General features: G+C 49.4%; 1 pseudogene; it reads right to left on the minus strand.

Annotated features, from left to right (window-relative positions):
• Nucleotides 1–301: 301 nt before the first annotated feature.
• Nucleotides 302–420, minus strand: LOC136662762 (5S ribosomal RNA; annotated as a pseudogene).
• Nucleotides 421–5,455: the final 5,035 nt, after the last annotated feature.

A 5,455-nucleotide genomic window follows, 5' to 3' on the forward strand; every position in this document is an offset into this window, starting at 1 on the left:
ATTTCCGAAGACTGCAGCTGAAGTATAACTTAGACAAATATTCTTCCAAGGGCTCCACTGTCATTACTGTCAGAAAATGCCATCCTGCCCTGCAGGAGAGGAGCTTGGATAAGACTTCCGGCCACATGGAGAAGAGAGAAGGTCTGAGCACTAGAGGAGAACGTGCAATAAATGGTATGGTTGGCAACCTTCAGTCTTGAAAGATTATGGTATAAGCCTACAGCTCCCGGTATTCCCAGGCGGTCTCCCATCCAAGTACTAACCAGGCCTGACCCTGCTTAGCTTCCGAGATCATGGTATAAGCCTACAGCACCCGGTATTCCCAGGCAGTCTCCCATCCAAGTACTAACCAGGCCTGACCCTGTTTAGCTTCCAAGATCAGATGAGATCAGGCATGTGCAGGGTAATGACACTTTGGTCAGAGAATTGAATTGTAGATGCCCAGATGCTTCCCCTGGAGGATTCCACTTGGAAGGATGCACCATAAATTCCCTCCTGTGTGCCAACTCACCTTATAATTCATTTAGATCATAGAAGATAATATTGAGATCCAGTGGCATAGCTAGAGGGGGTGCAAAGCACTACATTTTTTAGGGAGCCTCACTGCAATGTGCAAACAGCCCCTCCCCTTTGGAGCCATTATGGGAGATCAAAATGTAGGCATTTGCCTCTTCTCTGGGTCTGCTCTGGCATTAGCCTCTGTTTTGCTCCCAACTCCCAGAATGGCTCTGAAGAGGAGGGGGAGGGGCCATTTGCAAGCTGTGGCGAGACTCCCTGCAAAACTTAGTGCTTTGCACCCCCTCCAGCTATGCCACTCTTGAGATCATATCTGAGAGGCAAAGGGCTCCAGCAGCCACTTTGTCTTTTAACTAGAGAGATCTGAATTCAAATTTCTTCTCCGCCAACAATTCAGTGACTAAGATCCATTGAAATCAGTGGGACTTAATCATGACTAATTTTATGATTAGTCATAAAATGACTAACTCATGACTAACTCATGTTTAGGCTGAAATTCTATACACCCTCACCTGGAAGTAAGTCCCACTGAATTTAATGGTACTTACTTATGAGTAGACACGCATAGTGGACGGCCTAGATACCAATAACTACAATCTGCCTCTGTTTCCTATCTGTAAAATGGGAATAGTAAGCTACCTGAAAGCCCACTTCTCACCAGGTGTACCTGCTCTTTTCAGAGGAGCATGCCCAGGTAAATACTGTACTGAAAACTAATACCTTCTATATGATTCTGTTCTGTTCCACCCCTCTTCTTCATCATCCTTCTTCTCTGTTATTATCATCCCTGCAGTCATTTTTTCTGGCTTCCGAGCTCAGTTTAGCTGTCTTTCTAGGTAAATGCGGAATGTGGGAAACGGAAGAACAGATTGACTTGGACTCCTTCAACACCAGTGTCTTCTTTGAGATCCTTCTGACACAGTCTCTGGCAGTTACAGCCAAGCTGAGCCAATATAAGGAAGAGGTAACTATTATTATGTGGCTATTCTGCTGTTGTTTTCCATTCAGCTTATTTAGAAGAGATTGTCAGGATCTGGGATGTCAGCAAATGGCTCAACAGGCAAAAAGTCAAGGCTGGTCCACTCATGAGGTTGATTGAGGGAGTTGTAGAGAGGGAGCACCTCCTCTCCTCCTCCTCCCACTCTGGATTCAAAAGAGGATGAGTGGAGGAGAGGAGAGTGTTGGGCTAGAGTAGAAGAGGACGAGTGTAAGAGAGTAGAGAGGTGGGCCAGAGCGCTTCACTTCTGCTGCGTTCTCTTCCTTCCTAATCCAGGGAGTAGAAGAAGGAATGCTGGAGGTGAACACTGTGGGTTGAAGGGGGCATTTAGCATGGGAAGGCTCCGCACAGGAAGGGGGGGCATATTGCATGCCACGTCAGGCCCCAGGAGATCTGTGTGCAAGCTCTCATGTGCACTGAGGTGATGCCTTGCCCAAAAGGAGAGACCAGGCTAGAGTTGGCAACCCTCAGACTAACACTTGCTCATCTGTGCCTTTGCAGCTGAAAACATTGTACCACAAACTCCTGGATGAAACAGCCTCGCTGAGGGACTTTTGGGTCGCAAGAATGTGCATCCCCGACAGCCGAGAACCTTGTGATGACGCAGTCCTGAGGAAATACACCCAGGCCAAACAACAGGTAGAGAGCCAAACAAATCCAAGGCCGTTTCCCCATGACCAGCTCCTTCCGATTCAGGGGTCTCCTGGGTTGGGTAGGCAACCTTCAGTCTCTAAAGACTATGGTATAAGCCTACAGCACCCAGTATTCCCAGGCGGTCTCCCATCCAATTACTAACCAGTCCTGACCCTGCTTAGCTTCGGAGATCGGGCATGTGCACGGTAACAGTTGCTGCACCTGAATCCCTCTATTAGTTTCAGTTCACACTGGTGTGTAAGGTTTTCATTCTTCTCTTCCTCCAAGGCTGGTTCTGAGAATGCTGCTCTCCCACCACGGGAGTAAGTGCAGGGGGTTTGTCTTTCATGTCGCATGTAGGCAGAGGAGGAAATTCTGCGTCGCCGGAGCCTGGCAGCAGAATATGAAGAGAGCGTAAGCAGGCAGCTTGGTTTGCTGAATCAGGACCTGAAAAGCCAGGAGGAGCACTGGGTGGCTTTTAACTCCGCTCTCAGGGAGGCCGTGAGGTTGACGGAGACACTCACAGACACACTGTCTTCCGAAGAAGGCCTGCCCTCTGCGTCTCGGCCTGAGCATCAGAGGTCAGAACCAACCCCTTCCAACCAGTCAGACTTCCTCCCCATTTCAGCCTGGCTGTGCTTTGCGTCTTTATTTGAATGTGATGCTTTTATTGCCATGCACTCTACATGGGGCTGCCCTTGAAGCCACTGCTTTGGCAACTGCACTGGCTGCCCATTCATTTCAAGGACCATAATAACAGAAGAACAGCCCCACTGGATCAGGCCATAGGCCCATCTAGTCCAGCTTCCTGTATCTCACAGCAGCCCACCAAATGCCCCAGGGAGCACACCAGATAACAAGAGACCTGCAAGGCCTCCTGGGAATTGTAGTTAAGAACATAAGAACAGCCCCACTGGATCAGGCCAGAGGCCCATCTAGTCCAGCTTCCTGTATCTCACAGCGGCCCACCAAATGCCCCAGGGAGCACACCAGATAACAAGAGACCTGCAAGGCCTCCTGGGAATTGTAGTTAAGAACATAAGAACAGCCCCACTGGATCAGGCCAGAGGCCCATCTAGTCCAGCTTCCTGTATCTCACAGCAGCCCACCAAATGCCCCAGGGAGCACACCAGATCACAAGAGACCTGCAAGGCCTCCTGGGAATTGTAGTTAAGAACATAAGAACAGCCCCACTGGATCAGGCCAGAGGCCCATCTAGTCCAGCTTCCTGTATCTCACAGCGGCCCACCAAATGCCCCAGGGAGCACACCAGATAACAAGAGACCTGCAAGGCCTCCTGGGAATTGTAGTTAAGAACATAAGAACAGCCCCACTGGATCAGGCCAGAGGCCCATCTAGTCCAGCTTCCTGTATCTCACAGCAGCCCACCAAACGCCCCAGGGAGCACACCAGATAACAAGAGACCTGCAAGGCCTCCTGGGAATTGTAGTTAAGAACATAAGAACAGCCCCACTGGATCAGGCCATAGGCCCATCTAGTCCAGCTTCCTGTATCTCACAGCGGCCCACCAAATGCCCCGGGGAGCACCCCAGATCACAAGAGACCTCATCCTGGTGCCCTCCCTTGCATCTGGCCTTCTGACATAACCCATTTCTAAAATCAGGAGGTTGCGCATACACATCATGGCTTGTACCCCGTAATGGATTTTTCCTCCAGAAACTTGTCCAATCCCCTTTTAAAGGCGTCCAGGCTAGACGCCATCACCACATCCTGCAGCAAGGAGTTCCACAGACCAACCACACGCTGAATAAAGAAATATTTTCTTTTGTCTGTTCTAACTCTCCCAACACTCAATTTGAGTGGACGTCCCCTGGTTCTGGTGTTATGTGAGAGTGTAAAGAGCATCTCTCTATCCACTCTGTCCATCCCCTGCATAATTTTGTATGTCTCAATCATGTCCCCCCTCAGGCGTCTCTTTTCTAGGCTGAAGAGGCCCAAACGCCGTAGCCTTTCCTCATAAGGAAGGTGCCCCAGCCCCGTAATCATCTTAGTCGCTCTCTTTTGCACCTTTTCCATTTCCACTATGTCTTTTTTGAGATGCGGCGACAGACCAATTCAAGGTGCTTGTATTGACCTTCATAGCCCTTCATCGTTTCGGCCCATATTATCTGAGGGACCACCTTCTCCCGTGCTGAAACAGTGGCTCCTGTTACCACCTAGGCTGCTGCATTCTGCACTAACTGCAGCTTCAGAACCATCCTCGAACCATACCCTCAAGGGTAGCCCCACATGCAGTGCATTACAGTAGTCCAGTCTTGAAGTCATCAAGGCACAGACCACTGTGGCCAGGCCAGATCAGTTTAAGTAAAGTTGCAATACATGCATACTGCTACCAACTGGTTGCTCAGACACAGATAGAAAATCTCTGCATAGGGAGGATGATTTAAAACAGTTACACTGTGTTTCCCTTCTTGTCTTGATGGCTTTAGACTCCTGGCTCTCATAGATGCTGCAAGCAGCCATATGTTCAGTGCTGTCATAAAAGAGAGTCACAGGCTCAAGCTGTGGGGAATTCTGGGGGAAGGGATAGGAGCTCACCTTGTTGACAAGGAGAAGACCAGGAGCCTCACCAAAGAGGAGCTTGTAGGTAAATACAACTGTTTGCAATTGTTTCACTTTCCAGAGGGAGAGGGGCTTCTTTCAGTGCTGCTGCAATCCTTACGTCATGTTGGCAACCTTCAGTCTCGAAAGACTGGTATCGCGCTCTGAAAGGTGGTTCTGGAACAGCGTCTAGTGTGGCTGAAAAGGCCAATTCGGGAGTGACAATCCCTTCCACACTGGGAGCAAGTGCAGTCTGTCCCTGGTCTGTCTCCCTGGCTATGGGCCTTCCTTCTTTGCCTCTTTGCCTCAGACTGTTGGCCAAGTGTCTCTTCAAACTGGGAAAGGCCATGCTGCACAGCCTGCCTCCAAGCGGGTCGCTCAAGAGGCCAGGGTTTCCCACCTGTTGAGGTCCACTCCTAAGGCCTTCAGATCCCTCTTGCAGTACAGAATCCTTACGACTGCCACAGATAAGGGCATATCTGCTGCACTACAGTTTTACACCAGTTTGAAATTGGTTTGGTTTTCTGTGACTATCCAGGGGCACCACAGTTCTGTGCAGGTGGAGAATGCTTTGTTTGAAATGAGACATCCTAGAATTATTTGGTTGAGTTCTTAAACCAGTTTGAAACTAGCTTAAATCTGGAGTTTAGGCGTGTCTATGAAAGGTAGCTGCATTTACGGTGTCATCCAGGATTTCCAACCTCCACAATTTGCCCTCACTATGCCTGTTCAGCATTAGCAAATCCT

Source organism: Tiliqua scincoides, chromosome 11 (assembly GCF_035046505.1).
Source record: "Tiliqua scincoides isolate rTilSci1 chromosome 11, rTilSci1.hap2, whole genome shotgun sequence".
Taxonomy (NCBI): Eukaryota; Metazoa; Chordata; class Lepidosauria; order Squamata; family Scincidae; genus Tiliqua; species Tiliqua scincoides.